The sequence below is a fragment of the Arachis hypogaea genome, chromosome 18 (genome assembly GCF_003086295.3).
Source record: "Arachis hypogaea cultivar Tifrunner chromosome 18, arahy.Tifrunner.gnm2.J5K5, whole genome shotgun sequence".
Classification (NCBI taxonomy): domain Eukaryota; kingdom Viridiplantae; phylum Streptophyta; class Magnoliopsida; order Fabales; family Fabaceae; genus Arachis; species Arachis hypogaea.
Window position 1 is genome coordinate 132,897,675 of NC_092053.1, and position 17,006 is coordinate 132,914,680.

Consider the following 17,006-nt stretch of genomic DNA (forward strand, 5'->3'; position numbering starts at 1 on the left):
TCTTTTCAATCATATATTTTCAAAATCAATTTCTTTCCATTTTCAAAAATACTTGCTAACAATTAGTGATTTGATTCAACATTTCAAGTATGTTGCCTTTTCTGTTGAGAAAGGTTTAATGTTTGAATCATATCTTTTAAATTTCTTGTTAGCCAAGTCATTAATTTTAAAAATCAAATCTTTTAAATTGTTTTTCAATCATGTCTTTTCAATCAAATCTTTTTAAAACCATAACTTTTCAATCATATCTTCTTAATTACATCTTTTTCAAAATAGTTTTCAATCAAATCTTTTGATTTCTAATTTCAAAATCTTTTTCAAAAATCATTTTATTTCTTTCCCTATCTTAGTTTTCGAAAATCAATTACTATTTTTTTCAAAATTTCTTTTAATTCACTTTAATTTTCGAAAATTTCTTCCCCTCTTCTCACATCCTTCTATTTATGGACTAACACTGCTCCTCAATGCACAATTCGAACTCTATCTTTCTTGATAAGTTCGAATTCTTCTATCTCTTCCTTCTATTTTTCTTTTCCTCTGACACTTCAAAGAATCTCTATACTGTGACATAGAGGATTCCATATTTTCTTGTTCTCTTCTCTTTCATATGAGCAGGAGCAAAGACAAAAGCATTCTTATTGAGGCTGACCCTGAACCTGAAAGGACCTTGAAGCGAAAGCTAAGAGAAGTTAAAGCACAACTCTCTGTAGAGGACCTAACAGAAATCTTCAAAGAAGAATAACCCATGGCAGCCGAAAACAACAATAATGCCAACAATGCAAGGAAGGTGCTTGGTGACTTTACTGCACCTACTCCTGACTTCTATGGGAGAAGCATCTCTATCCCTGCCATTGGAGCAAACAACTTTGAGCTTAAGCCTCAATTAGTTTCTCTAATGCAACAGAATTGCAAGTTCCATGGACTTTCATTGGAAGATCCTCATCAGTTCTTAGCTGAATTCTTGCAAATCTGTGACACTGTTAAGACTAATGGGGTTGACCCTAAGGTCTACAGACTTATGCTATTCCCTTTTGCTGTAAAAGACAGAGCTAGGATATGGTTGGACTCACAACCTAAAGAAAGCCTGAACTCTTGGGAAAAGCTAGTCAATGCCTTCTTGACAAAGTTCTTTCCACCTCAAAAATTGAGTAAGCTTAGAGTGGAAGTCCAAACCTTCAGACAGAAGGAAGGTGAATCCCTCTATGAAGCTTGGGAAAGATACAAATAATTGATTAGAAAGTGTCCCTCTGACATGCTTTCTGAATGGAGCATCATAGGTATCTTCTATGATGGTCTATCTGAACTGTCCAAGATGTCATTGGATAGCTCTGCTGGAGGATCTCTTCATTTGAAGAAGATGCCTACAGAAGCTCAAGAACTCATTGAAATGGTTGCAAATAACTAATTCATGTACACTTCTGAAAGGAATCCTGTGAACAATGGGACAAATCAGAAGAAAGGAGTTCTTGAGATTGATACTCTGAATGCCATATTGGCTCAGAAAAAAATATTGACTCAGCAAGTCAATATGATTTCTCAAAGTCTGTCTGGAATGCAAGCTGTACCAGGCAGTACTAAGGACGCTTCATCTGAAGAAGAAGCTTATGATCCTGAGAACCCTTCCATGGAAGAGGTGAATTACATGGGAGAACCCTATGGAAACACCTATAACCCTTCATGGAGAAATCATCCAAATCTCTCATGGAAGGATCAACAGAGACCTCAACAAGGTTTCAACAACAATAATGGTGGAAGAAACAGGTTTAGCAATGGCAAGCCTTTTCCATCATCTTCTCAGCAACAGACAGAGAATTCTAAGCAGAGCCACTCTGACTTAGCAACCATGGTCTCTGATCTAATCAAAACCACTCAAAGTTTCATGACTGAAAAAAGGTCCTCCATTAGAAACTTGGAGGCACAAGTGGGTCAGCTGAGTAAGAAAGTTACTGAACTCCCTCCAAGTACTCTTCCAAGCAATACAGAAAAAAATCCAAAAGGATAGTGTAAGGCCATCAACATGGCCGAATTTGGAGAGGAGAAAGAGGCAGTGAGCGCCATTGAGGAAGACCTCAATGGACATCCACTGGCCTCCAATGAGTTCCCTAATGAGGAACCATAGGAATCTGAGGCTCACACTGAGACCATAGAGATTCCGTTGGATTTACTTCTGCCATTCATGAGCTCTGATGAGTATTCTTCCTCTGAAGAGGACGAAGATGTCACTGAAGAGCAAGTTGCTAAGTACCTTAGAGTAATCATGAAGCTAAATGACAAGTTATTTGGTAATGAGACTTGAGAGGATGAACCCCCTTTGCTCACCAAAGAACTGGATGACTTGACTAGGCAGAGATTACCTCAAAAGAGACAGGACCCTGGGAAGTTCTCAATACCTTGTACCATAGGCACCATGACCTTTGAGAAGGCTCTGTGTGACCTAGGGTCAAACATAAACCTCATGCCTCTCTCTGTAATGGAGAAGCTAGGGATCTTTGAGGTGCAAGCTGCAAGAATCTCACTAGAGATGGCAGACAATTGAAGAAAACAAGCTTATGGACTTGTAGAGGATGTTCTGGTAAAGGTTGAAGACCATTACATCCCTGCTGATTTCATAGTCCTAGAGACTGAGAAGTGCATAGATGAATCCATCATCCTTGGCAGACCCTTCCTAGCCACAGTAAAGGCTGTGATTGATGTTGACAGAGGAGAATTGATCATTCAAGTGAATGAAGAATCCCTTGTGTTTAAGGCTCAAGGATATCCCTCTGTAACGATGGAGAGGAAGCATGAAGAACTTCTCTCAAAACAGAGTCAAACAGAGCCCCCACAGTCAAACTCTAAGTTTGGTGTTGGGAGGCCACAACCAAATTCTAAGTTTGGTGTTGGGAGGTTCCAACATTGCTCTGAGTATCTGTGAGGCTCTATGAGGGCCCACTGTCAAGCTACTGACATTAAAGAAGCGCTTGTTGGGAGGCAACCCAATGTTATATTTATCTATTTTCCTTTGTTATTTTATGTTTTCTATAGGTTGATGATCATGGGAAGTCACAAAATCAATTGAAAAAGCAAAGACAGAATGAAAAATAGAATGAAAAACAGCACACCCTAGAGGAAAACCTTGCTGGCGTTTAAACGCCAGTAAGGGCAGCAAATGGGTGTTTAACGCCCAGTCTGGCACCATTCTGGGCGTTTAATGCCAGAAAGGGGCACCAGACTGGCGTTTAACGCCAGAAAGGGGCACCAGATTGGCGTTAAACGCCAGAAAAGGGCACCAGCCCGGCGTTTAAAGCCAGGATTGGCAGAAGGAGCATTTTTGCTTGCCACTTGGTGCAGGGATGAATTATCCTTGACACCTCAGGATCTGTGGACCCCACAGGATCCCCACCTACCCCACCACTCTCTCTCTTCTTCACCCACTCACCAATCACCTCAATACCTCTTCCCCAAAAACCCCTCACCTATCAAACCCCACCATTCTCTTCACCACTCACATCCATCCTTCATAAAACTTCACCTACCTCACCATTCAAATTCAAACCACTTTCCCTCCCAAACCCACCCATAATAGCGGAACCTTACCCCTCTCTCCACCCCTATATAAACCCATCTTCACTCCTTCATTTTCACACAACCTACACACTACTTCTCCCCCTTGGCCGAATAACAAAGCCGCCTCCATCTCCTCTATTTCTTATTCTTCTACTCTCTTCTTTCTTCTTTTGCTCGAGGACGAGCAAACCTTCTAAGTTTGGTGTGGTAAAAGCATTGTTTTTTATTTTTCCATAACCATTTATGGCACCTAAGGCCGGAGAAACCTCTAGAAAGAGGAAAGGGAAGGCAAAAGCTTCCACCTCCGAGTCATGGGAGATGGAGAGATTCATCTCAAGGGTGCATCAAGACCACTTCTATGAAGTTGTGGCCATGAAGAAGGTGATCCCCGAGGTCCCTTTCAAACTTAAAAAGAGTGAATATCCGGAGATCCGACATGAGATCCGAAGAAGAGGTTGGGAAGTTCTTACCAACCCCATTCAACAAGTCGGAATCTTAATGGTTCAAGAGTTTTATGCCAATGCATGGATCACCAAGAACCATGATCAAAGTGTGAACCCGAACCCAAAGAATTGGCTTACAATGGTTCGGGGGAAATGCTTAGATTTTAGTCCAGAAAATGTAAGGTTGGCATTCAACTTACCCATGATGCAAGGAGATGAACACCCCTACACTAGAAGGGTCAACTTTGATCAAAGGTTGGACCAAGTCCTCATAGACATTTGTGAAGAGGGTGCTCAATGGAAGAGAGATTCAAGAGGGAAGCCGGTTCAACTGAGAAGGCATGACCTCAAGCCCGTGGCTAGGGAATGGTTGGAGTTTATCCAACGCTCAATCATTCCCACTAGCAACCGGTCCGAAGCTACTATAGACCTGGCTATCATGATTTATAGCATCATGATTGGAGAGGAAGTAGAAGTTCATGAGGTTATATCCCAAGAACTTTATAAGGTGGCGGACAAGTCCTCTACCTTGGCAAGGTTAGCCTTCCCTCATCTCATTTGTCACCTCTGTAATTTAGTTGGAGTTAACATAGAGGGAGACATCCTCATTGATGAGGACAAGCCCATCACTAAGAAAAGGATAGAGCAAACAAGAGATCCCACTCATCATGAAATCCCTGAGATGCCTCAAGGGATGCACTTTCCTCCAGAAAACTATTGGGAGCAAATCAACACCTCCCTAGGAGAATTGAGTTCCAACATGGGACAACTAAGGGTGGAGCACCAAGAACATTCCATCCTCCTCCATGAAATTAGAGAAGATCAAAGAATCATGAGAGAGGAGCAACAAAGGCAAGGAAGAGACATTGAGGAGCTCAAGCACTCCATAAGATCTTCAAGAGGAAGAACAAGCCGCCATCACTAAGGTGGACCCGTTCTTTAATTTCCTTCTTCTTTATTTTTCTATTTTTTTCGAATTTTTTTATGCTTATGTTTATCTATGTTTGTGTCTTATGATCATTAGTGTCTTAGTGTCTATGCCTTAAAGTTATGAATGTCCTATGAATCCATCACCTTTCTTAAATGAAAAATGTTCTTAATTGAAAAAGAGAAGAATTGCATGAATTTTGAATTTTATAACAGATTAATTATTTTGATGTGGTGGCAATACTTTGACTTCTGAATGTATGCTTGAACAGTGCATATATCTTTTGAATTTGTTGTTCATGAATGTTGGCTCTTGAAAGAATGATGAAAAAAAGGAGACATGTTACTGAGGATCTGAAAAATCATAAAAATGATTCTTGAAGCAAGAAAAAGCAGTGAATTTAAAAAAAATAAAGTTGTGATCCAAGGCAAAAAGAGTGTGCTTAAGAACTCTGGACACCTCTAATTGGGGACTCTAGCAAAGCTGAGTCACAATCTGAAAAGGTTCACCCAGTTATGTGTCTGTGGCATGTATGTATCCGGTGGTAATACTGGAAGATAGAGTGCTTTGGGCCACGACCAAGACTCATAAAGTAGTTGTGTTCAAGAATCATCATACTTAACTAGGAGAATCAATAACACTATCTGGATTCTGAGCTTCTATAGAAGCCAATCATTATGAATTTCAAAGGATAGAGTGAGATGCCAAAACGGTTCAGAGGCAAAAAGCTAAAAGCCCCGCTCATCTAATTAATACTGATTTTCATAGATGTTTTTGGAATTCATTGCATATTCTCTTCTTTTTATCTTATTTGATTTTCAGTTGCTTGGGGACAAGCAACAATTTAAGTTTGGTGTTGTGATGAGCGGATAATTTATACGCTTTTTGGCATTATTTTTAGTATGTTTTTAGTATGTTTTAGTTAGTTTTTATTATATTTTTATTAGTTTTTAGTTAAAATTCACTTTTCTGAACTTTACTATGAGTTTGTGTGTTTTTCTGTGATTTCAGGTATTTTCTGGCTGAAATTGAGGGACCTGAGCAAAAATCTGATTCAGAGGCTAAAAAGGGCTGCAGATGCTGTTGGATTCTGACCTTCCTTCACTCAAAGTGGATTTTCTGGAGCTACAGAAGCCCAATTGGAACGTTCTCAAATGCGTTGGAAATTAGACATCCTGGGCTTTCCAGAAATGTATAATAGTCCATACTTTGTCCGAGATTTGATGGCCCAAACAGGCGTTCCAAGTCAGCTCAAGAATTTTGGCGTTTAACGCCGTAACTGGCACAAGAATGGGAGTTAAACGCCCAAACTGGCACAAAAGCTGGCGTTTAACTCCAAGAAAAGTCTCTACACATGGAAGCTTCAATGCTCAGCCCAAGCACACACCAAGTGGGCCCGAAAGTGGATTTTTATGTCATTTACTCATCTTTGTAAACCCTAAGCTACTAGTTATCTACAAATAGGACCTTTCACTATTGTATTAGCATCTTTCAATCTTTCAATCTTGGGATCATCTTTTGATCATGTTTTTATGATTGAACCCTCTTTGGGAGGCTGGCCATTCGGCCATGCCTAGACCTTGTTCTTATGTATTTTCAACGGTGGAGTTTCTACACACCATAGATTAAGGTGTGAAGCTCTGCTGTACCTCGAGTATTAATGCAATTACTATTGTTCTTCTATTCAATTCAGCTTATTCTTGTTCTAAGATATCACTTGTTCCTCAACTTGATGAATGTGATGATCCGTGACACTCATCATCATTCTCACCCATGAACGTGCGCCTGACAACTACCTCCGTTCTACCTTAGATTGAGTGGATATCTCTTGGATCCCTTAATCGGAATCTTCGTGGTATAAGCTAGAATTGATGGCGGCATTCAAGAGAATCCGGAAGGTCTAAACCTTGTCTGTGGTATTCTGAGTAGGATTCAAGGATTGAATGACTGTGACGAGCTTCAAACTCACGATTGTAGGGCGTTAGTGACAGACACAAAAGAATCACTGGATTCTATTCCGACATGATCAAGAACTGACAGCTGATTAGCCGTGCTGTGACAGAGTGCGTTGAACATTTTCACTGAGAGGACGGGACTGTAGCCACTGACAACGGTGATGCCCAATATACAGCTTGCCATGGAAAGGAGTAAGAAGGATTGGATGAAGACAGTAGGAAAGCAGAGAGACGGAAGGGACAAAGCATCTCCATACGCTTATCTGAAATTCTCACCAATGAATTACATAAGTATCTCTATCTTTATTTTATGTTTTATTTATCTTTTAATCATTAATCCTCCATAACCATTTGAATCCGCCTGACTGAGATTTACAAGATGACCATAGCTTGCTTCATACCAACAATCTCCGTGGGATCAACCCTTACTTGCGTAAGGTTTATTACTTGGACGACCCAGTGCACTTGCTGGTTAGTTGTGCGAAGTTATGATAAAGAGTTGAGATTGCAATTGAGCGTACCATGTTGATGGCGCCATTGATGATCACAATTTCGTGCACCAGCCATAACCAAAGTTGCCTAGTAACTGTTCCGTGAGCAAGTATGACATGACCCTGGTGTGCTACTTCATCAACGTAGTAAAGGCCTTCTCGTTCAGTACCACGTCCAATGATCTCTTTTGTAAGAATGTTCTGTAAAAAACAAAAGGTAGAGTACATGAGACCACACAATTTAGTTCCTTTGTTACTTGGCGAACAAATAATATTTTTTATGATAGGGCAAGGATAAAGAGGTAATTTTTAATTTCAATTTTTCTGAAATGTAATGGAGCCTCTTCCTTTAACATAAATTAATTCTTCACTAGTTGTTTCAATATAGGCTTTTGAGGGTATAGTCAAGTTGTTAAAATCATGGAACTTATGAGTCATAGTATCAGTAACCCAACAATCGAAAATCTATTTATTTATCTTTTTAATTGGATTCTGATTTTAGGTCTCCCCTTTATATTGAGTCACGGTCTGAGCTGAGCAGCCAAGGAGTTCAATAGTTACTGTGATTTCTTGGTGACTTTGGATTGTTCAATCCGTTTAGTTTGAAACCAATTGACAAATTATCACAATTGGTTTGTGATGATCGCATGCCAAAACTATTGCGTAGTATATTTGCAATTTGTAATGTCAATTCGTCAGAATTTTGAGTCTCTAAAACCTAACTCTGCTCTGATACCATGTTACCATGGTACAAAGAGTTTAGGAAAAAAATGAAAAATTATTTAGAAAAATATTATTTTTATTATTCATATTTTTCATCTGTGATTACAAAGTTCTTACCAATATATAGACCAAGAGTACGCTAAGAATACGCTCTCTATGGAATAATATCCTAATAAATTACATTGATTTTTTTTCTAATCCTCTTTGATATTTTCCTAATTTTGTTCCCTAGTTATGATATCCTAATACTTTTTGCTTCCATAATAAATTTAAACTAAAGATGGAGTCATATGAAAATGATAGAATTCTAATTGGAAGTGAGAATATTTTTCACTTTCTTATCTTGCATATTTAAGTAGGACGATATTGGACATAAAAACTGTTCTATATAAAAACGGTGAGATAACATCGAAATTTCTTAATAAAAAAGGTAAAGATAATTTCACAGTTGATAGCAATGATCCTTTTTTTATGGTTAAATATTCCATCCAAAGGATCAGAGAGAAAAAAGAAACAACCAAATGAATGCCACCAATCTCTTTCAGCATTGTCATTAAGAATTGGCAACTCCAAAGTTGTTTTTATAAAAACAAAACATACAACCATATCATGAAATATTTAGTTAGCAAAAGATTTTTAATCAACATTTCGCATGCACTAGCTCCGTTATCACCACATGAACCACTTATTATTTACTCTAATTTGTCTACGATGTGTTGCTGTTCATTATTGATAGCAACGATTTTAATAGCATGAGAATTGGTAAAAAGAATGATATATTAGGAATGTATGGGACTCTTGATTAAGAATCTTTTGTTAATTTGATGTTTTATGATATGGTTGTATGTTTTATTTTTATACTTTATTATTTTTATAAAAACAACCTTGGGGACTGCCAATTCTTGATGGCAATAATGAAGGAGATTGATAGCTTTTATAAGTACTGTTTTGGACCCTAAAGTTGAGCGTGAAAATCGAAACCGTCCTTCATCTAATTTTCGATTTAGAATCGTCCTTACCATTTTTTTCGTATTAAAATCATCCTTTTTAATAAAATTTTTTATGTTATTCCTAAACTACCCCTATTTCTATTTTAATAATAAAAGTTATAAAATTAAAAAAAAACGCGTGTTGGGGGGGGGGGGGGAAGAAAACACGTGGGGGAAGAAAAGGGTATACGAAGGGGGAGGGGAGGGGAGGGGGACGGCGCTGGCACCGGCGAAGCTTGGAGCTGCTGTCGACGTCGCCGTCGCCGAAAGAAAGGAGAGAAAGGGATACAGAGAAACGGGGGGTGGGGAGAGAAAGAAAGGGGGAGAAACAGGGAGGAGGGGGAGAGAACGGGTCCTAGCTGCCGCCGCTCCTAGCCCTCGTCGTCACCGCCTCGCCCTCGCACCTCGCCCTCCTCGTTGAGCCATTTCTGCTCCTCCTCCTCGCCCTCGTCGTCACCGCCTCGACCTCGTCGTCGCCGTCGCCTCCTCCAGAACTCTGATGATGATGACGATGATAATGATTTTCTGAGTTCTGGGTTCTGATGATGATGATAATTTTCTGAGTTGAGTTCTTGTTTTTTTGAGTTTGAGTTTGAGTTTGAGTTTTGGATCTGAGCTCTGGGTTCTGATGAGGATAACGATGATGATGTTGATTTTCTGAGTTTTGGTTGGTGTGATGCAGATGGTGATGGAGTGGCAGTGGGTGGGGGTGGTGTTGGTGTTGGTGTTGGTGTTGGTGGTGGTGGTGGTGGTGGTAGTGCTGGTAGTGGTGTTGGTGCTGGTTGTGGCGGTGGTGTTGGTATTGGTGGTGGTGGTGGTGGAGGAGGTAATTGTGTTGGTAGTGGTGAGGGTATTTTTGTCAAAAAAAAATTAAAAGGCAGATTTTAATAAGAAAAAACATTAAAGACGATTCTAAATCGAAAATTAGATGAGGGACGGTTTCGATTTTCACACTCAACTTTAGGAACCAAAACAGTACTTATCCCAAAAAATATTATTGTCAATTGTGAAATTATCTTCACCATTATTAAATTTTCTATTTGTAAATGTAAAGGAGTTTAAAATTTAAATTGCAAAGAACAGACAAATAAAATAAATGTCTTATAAATACCTTTAACCTATCGTATAATTAATTTTGAATTCAGAATCAATTACGAAATTTTGACTTACTAAAAAACCAAATATCATCAAATATGCATATAATTGATTATGCAACTTCCTATGCCAATTGAAACATGTATTGAGAACTGACCAAGCCAATTGATTGATAGCGGTCATTGATTGAGTAATGAGAATGTCTAATTGGCTTTTCTTTTTTCCATTATTACTATTGTTGGAGGGTATCTTTTTGTTTTTTGAATTCTTGTTATTTACAATTTCACATTGAAGGAGAGACATATATTAATTATGTGTTTTTTTTTGCCATATTTATTACTCAATTTTCTAAAATGGGGTTTCAGTGTGAAAAAAGGAAGTTAAAAGAATGCACACTATTCTGGTAAAATATCGAATAAGTTATGGTACCTTTAATTGTTGGACCACCTTTGTCGAGAAGACTTTCGATTAATCATCGACTCTAATACCACTTGTTAGGCCGCCGTGGGGAGCTAAGGTATTAAGTTAACCTCCACATCAAGCATCAACTCCCCTTTAGCTCGCTCTGATACCACTTGTTGGGCCAATCGTGGGGAGCTTTTGATCACAGGGGAGACTTCGGATAGAAATCAAGTGAGAGAACATAAGATTTAGCTCGCTCTGATACCACTTGTTGGGCCAACCGTGCTTTGATACAACTTGTTAGGCCAACCGTGCTCTGATACCACTTTTTGGGCCAACCGTGGGGAGCTTTATATGACAAGGGAGACTTGGGGAAAAATGGGGTTTCGGTGCAAAAAAAGGAAGTTAAAAACATGCACACTATTCTGGTAAAACATCGAATAAGTTATGGTGCCCTTAATTGTTGGACCACCTTTGTCGGAAAGACTTTCGATTAATCATCGGCTCTGATACCACTTGTTGGACCGCCGTGGGGAGCTAAGGTATTAGGTTAGCCTCCACGTCAAGCATCAAGTCCCCTTTAGTTTGCTCTGATACCACTTGTTGGGCCAACTGTAGAGAGCTTTTGATCACAGGGGAGACTTCGGAGAGGAATCAAGTGAGAGAACATAAGATTTAGCTCACTCTGATACCACTTGTTGGGCTAACCGTGCTCTGATACCACTTGTTAGGCCAATCGTGCATTGATACCACTTTTTGGACCAACTGTGGGGAGTTTTATATGACAAGGGAGACTTGGGGAAAAATGGGGTTTCGGTACGAAAAAATGAAGTTAAAAACATATACACTATTTTGGTAAAACATCGAATAAGTTATGGTGCCTTTAATTGTTGGACCACCTTTGTCGGGAAGACTTTTGATTAATCATCGGATCTAATACCACTTGTTGGGTCGCCGGTAAAACATCGAATAAGTTATGAGACTCTTCCTTACTTTCTTTGATGTGGGACTAATTTTATACACTTCATACATTCTTCACACTCGCAATATTAACAAACTTCTCATCAAGTATCAACTCCACTCTAGCTTCACCTTAAATACCCCTCTAGCTTCACCTTGAATACCCGTTAATCGGCTCTGATATCACTTGTTGGACCACCGTAGGGAGCTCTCAACCACCAAAGAGACTTTGGGGAGGAATCAAGTGAGAGAATATAAGATGAGAAGACACTACATCCAACTCAAAACCTTAAAGTAGTAAGTTAATGGGTCTCTTATCTTATAAATTCTTTACTCTTTCTGACTTTTTTAAATGTGGGACTAATTTCATACACCTCACACTTGTAACATTAACATTAATGTCTTAATTAATAATAGTACTAATAATTTTTGAATTCACACAACACATGGGTCTTCTCATGAAATGGCAGACATATATATTTAGCATATACAAATTAAGTGCGTGTTACAGTGAAAAAAAATGAAGAGATAAAAATTCATTCTTATAAATAGTTAGATATTTATTTAAAAAATATAGGATAAAATATTATTTTGGTTCCTAACGTTTGGGCCGAATCCTAATCTAGTCCTTAACATTTTAAACGCCTTATTTCAATTCTAAAATATTTCAAAGTCCTATTTCAATCCCAAAAAATTTTTAAACAGGTTCAATGTTGTCCTACCATTAAATTTAACACAAACAACTTGTATATGAAGAACCAATAAGTAAAATTAATCTATCAACGATCATTGATATAAAAGTTTTTTCTTTGATTTTGAAGCGTTGACGATTCATTATCAGGATTTGGAGTTTTGAACAAAAAAAGGGTAAAATACTAAATTAGTTCTTTACATTTGGGCCTAATCCTGTTTTGATCCCTAAGGTTTAAAGTGTCCTATTTAAATCCCAAAAAAATTCATTTAGTTTTAATGTAATCCTGCCGTGAACTCACTAATTCTAATTTTTAAGTAATAAAATTAAAACCCTAGGTGTGGAGAAAAAGTTGAATCAATATTCCATTATTTAATCCAATGCCCTAAATTAGTTCAAGTATAGAAAGAAATTAATATTCTGGACATGCGACATATCTAAAGTATACTATATTCTTTGAAAATGGTGGAAGGAGATAGTGTGGAAGCATGAAAATGGCACCCATCATAAGCGCTACTCGGCCTCATTGCCACAATTGCATGGAAGATTTGGTTAATTTGAAATGTACAAGTATTTAAACAAAAGTCAACTAATAACTTTGAAATTATTGCGGTTGCAAAAAAACTCTCGAACGAATTTTATCACTAAAAAAAATAGCTTTATTTTTTCTCATATTTTCTTTTCTTAGTTTCTACTTTAATTAGTTCATGGGTAATTATTGTCTATGCTTTAGTAAAAATTTTTTTGTTGTTCAATCGTGGGTCAGTTATTTATTTTTTACAAATTAATAAAATATTTTTTTATTATAAAAAAATAAAATTAAAGTAAAAGAATACCGATCATTCAATTTTTTTATGAGACATAATTCAATTTATGAAATAAGAGGCATACTACCATTTAAAGCATGTAAGACCCATAATTTTTGAAAAATATTATTATGAGTTAATTTTAATTATTTATTCATTAAAAATTTTATTTTTAGAAATTATTTTATTGAAAGTAATTAAAACAAGTTTTAACAATTAAATTAGAAATTTTACTTAATTTTATAGCTATTGAATAATTTTTTATATTTAAATTATACAGCTTAATAGTTGCAAAAGAATAAGAATTTTATACAATTTAGTTAAATAATAGAGATTCTAGAATTTAATATTTTAATTTTTATAAACAAAAAATTAATTATATTATTTCTAATTTTAAATTAGAATCGTTGATCAAAAGTTGATTAGTAAATTGATAATTAAGTATTATTTTAAAAGTAATTTTAAGAGATCAAATTAGATTTTAAATTTATATAATATACTTTAATTTTATTAAAATTGACCAACCTCAATTTACCCCAAAATTTTTAATTTCATTTTTGTCGCAAATTAAACCCTAATTCCCAAATTAAACAACAAAAACCCTAACCTCTTCTAACTTAACCCTAACCACCGCCAATGTTTCCCTTCTCTAACCAAACCTAGCAGCAGTAGAAAAGAAAGAAAGAAACACTGAGGGTAGAGAGGGGAGAACGGGAGAGCAGAGGAAGAGGGGAAAAAGGGGCACCATATGCAGTCATCACCGCCGTGCCGCGTCGCTGCTCTACCGCCGTTAGAGCTTCTATCGCTGTCAGAACTACACGTCGTCGCTGGAAGCATCTTCATCACCATCGTTCTATGGAGCCGAGCCCACGTCGCTGTCGCAAATGAAGAGGAGGCCGCGTCAGCTCGCCGCCAAGCCGTTACCGTCGAGGTTCCGCACCAGCACCATTGTTGCTGAGTTGGTCCGCGCTAGCACCGTCATCGCCGAGTTGCTTCGTCTTCCAGCCTCCATCGTCGTCGTCGCTAGGTTGCCCGAAGAAGGGGATCGGGAAGAGAGAGGGAGTTTGCATCCGTTGCTGCTATTGGAGGGCAGGACCGTCACAGAGAAGGGTTGAGTCGTCGCTGTCGTGCCTCAACCGCCGTCTATTTGCTGCTGCTATTGTTGTTGGAGGTCGTCATCGTCGTTAAAAAAGGGGAAAACAAGCGAGTGACGCCAAAGAAGGGGTTTCCATCGCTGCCGGTCCCTGTTGGATTCCACCGTGGAGAAGAGAACGACGCGAGGGAGAGAGGGAGACAGAGTCGTGCGAGCCAGAGGAGCCACCGTCCTTGCCGTTGCCGCCACGGTCGACGGTGAGTCATGCACCACCATCAGAGTCGAAGATAGCACCAACCTTCTTCTTCTGGTTTCGATTTCCCTATTCTTGAACCTGTAAACTTTAATCCTTACTCTGCTTCCATTTTGTTTCTTAGTCTTTTCTGTTCTGAGTAAGGAAAACCAATGTTTTTGTTTAACACTGCTGCTCTGCCTTTCCTGTTTGTTGATGGAATTATCATAGGTGATAGTATTAATGGTACTAACGAGCTATTGCAGTTGCTACCGCTACTGAAATCAACAAAGAAGGGATCATCGCGTTTAAATTCGACGGGTTCGACTAACTGAGGTAGGGGTGCTTTTCTTAAACTTGTTTTACTTCCCAGAGTTGTTATAAATCGATATTAATGCGTAAAATACATTTTTGTGATTTCATAAATCTTATGAATTGAATTGAGTTGCTTTGGATGAATGAGATTTATTAGTTCGATTAATTGGTTGATCGATTGAGAAAGTTGAACATTCTGATTATTTGACTAATGTTATTAAAGTGGTTTTTCTTGAATTACTGGAAGAGATTTAATATTGGTATTTAGAATAATTTTGGAGGTATTTTGATTTTAGAAAAGATTTAATATTAAAATTTGATTTAATATTGAACCCGATTTGATATCTGAATTTGATTTAAAAACAATTTGGAAAAGACTTGATATTTAGTAATAGTTTGTTCATTGAGAATAATTTGCTATTTTGGTAATGATTCGAAAGGGTTTGAGGAATTGATTGGTTTGATTTTGGAAAGAATTTGATTTTGTAAACAAGTTGAGAATGGGTTGAAAAATGTGGTTTTGGTGGGACCCGCAAGGGTGGCGTAATCTAAATTTTAGAAGAGATGCTGCCCAAAATTTTTATAATAATTGGAGACTTTATTTAAAAATGGTTATTTAGAAAGACTTGGATTTTCAACGATTCTATGATTTGATTTTTGGGATGACTGTATGTGGCCGGAATGGTCGAGATGTATATGTGGCCGAAAAGGTCGAGATGGCAAGGACTGGATGTGATCCCGCTTGCGTATTAATTTGAAAATGTGTTTGGATGGCAAGTTGAGGACGGAAGTTCTCTCTCTTGTCGTGATGTGGATGTGGAGAAGGTGGAAAGGCACTCTCCTTCGTATTATATCCCCCACGTTCTTCTCTGGTTGCAAGGTGGAAAGACACACTCCTTCGATGTGGAAAGACACTCTCCTTCGTGAAACCTCCAAGAGAAGGTGGAAAGGCACACTCCTTCGATGTGGAAAGGTTCTCTCCTTCGTTTATGATCCTCCTGGAGATGTGCAACCTAGAGACCAATGTCTGGGTTAGCTACCAGATGTGTCGGGTTCTGGCAAAGTAACCGACACGTGAGCTCAGAGCTAGTAGGATAGACATTCATTATATGCATTTGTATGTTTTGTTTGAGTTTGAATTTGTTTTGGTTTACCTAATTGCTAAACTGTTATTAACTGCTATCTGATCTATTTGCAGTAACTGTTATCTATATCTGTGTTTTCCTTGTTTGTTTTGCCTGTGTTTGTTTCTGATGTGGTACTCTTGAGATCAAGTATTGATGATGAGATGATGATTGTGTTGATTGATTATGCGATGGCTGAAGGCCGTAATCGGTTTCTGATTTGATTGGTTTCTGATTGAGAGATTAGTAAGGTATGAAAAATCAAGCTGGTTCAACATAGACTTAATGAACCTATGCCTGGAACAGGTTGGTTATTCATACCACCTAGAAAACTGATTAAGATTTCCTCATAAGAAAAGAAAGGTTTTGGATTTATGAAAAGTTAAATTTTGTTTCCTTGAAAAGGTTTTCAATGATTAGCCATTGGTTATTAAAAGATTCATAAGACAACGATAATCACTGAATCCGAAAATAGTTTTCTTACTAAATGTCTTCTTATAATGACTTTGAAGATCTGTGGTGAGGCCATGTGGTTAGGTTCTCACCCCCTACAGACTTTTCTTTCAGGAAATGGACGAAAAAGCTTATGAAGAATAGTTGAGTTTGGCTTATGCGATTGAAGATGGTTTAGTTTAGTTATTATTATTCTTCCCTCGCCATCAATATTATAACTTTTGTAAGAGGGATAGGAGTTTTGATATGTGGAGTTTATATATTGGTATGATGTATATGTATATATATTACTTGTGAGTATTATAAATTGTATTGAAAAGTATGGATGTATGTTTTGAAAAATCGGTTTAAATTTTAAATAGGCTTATATTTTAGTTTTAAATATTATCAGAGTCGTAATACCTGAGTTATCAGAGTGGCACAGCCGGAAGCGTGACATTTTGATAGTTAGGGTGTTACATTATGGTATCAGAGCGGTCATTCCTGTAGAGCCTGAGGAATGGACCGACTATGCTTCAATTACATACTCAAGCGTTTGTCATGTAATAAGTCTCATTCAGATAACGAGAATTAGAGCTTTATACACATGACGGTCTATTGATTAATGCCATTAGTCTTGCATTACATAATTCCTATTATTAAGTTTGGCAAGCTTAATATTAGTGAATTATGTGTATGAAAGCACTAATGGGTTGTCATAGATGATATACGAGTTATAGGAAATGCGAATCGCGAGTTTTGGAAACGTTAGGAGTTAATG

At 37.7% G+C, this 17,006-nt stretch overlaps 1 long non-coding RNA gene and 1 other non-coding gene across 2 annotated transcripts; one reads left to right on the top strand and one right to left on the bottom strand.

The window, feature by feature from the left end:
- Nucleotides 1–1,150: 1,150 nt before the first annotated feature.
- On the bottom strand, nt 1,151–1,258 carry LOC112774544 (small nucleolar RNA R71). The gene has a single exon (XR_003189028.1). It is a non-coding gene; the product is annotated as a small nucleolar RNA R71 (small nucleolar RNA).
- Nucleotides 1,259–13,654: 12,396 nt separating this feature from the next.
- LOC140181199 (uncharacterized) lies at nt 13,655–16,588 on the top strand. The gene is made up of 3 exons (XR_011876106.1): nt 13,655–14,458; nt 14,586–14,690; nt 16,361–16,588. It is a non-coding gene; the product is annotated as an uncharacterized lncRNA (long non-coding RNA).
- Nucleotides 16,589–17,006: the final 418 nt, after the last annotated feature.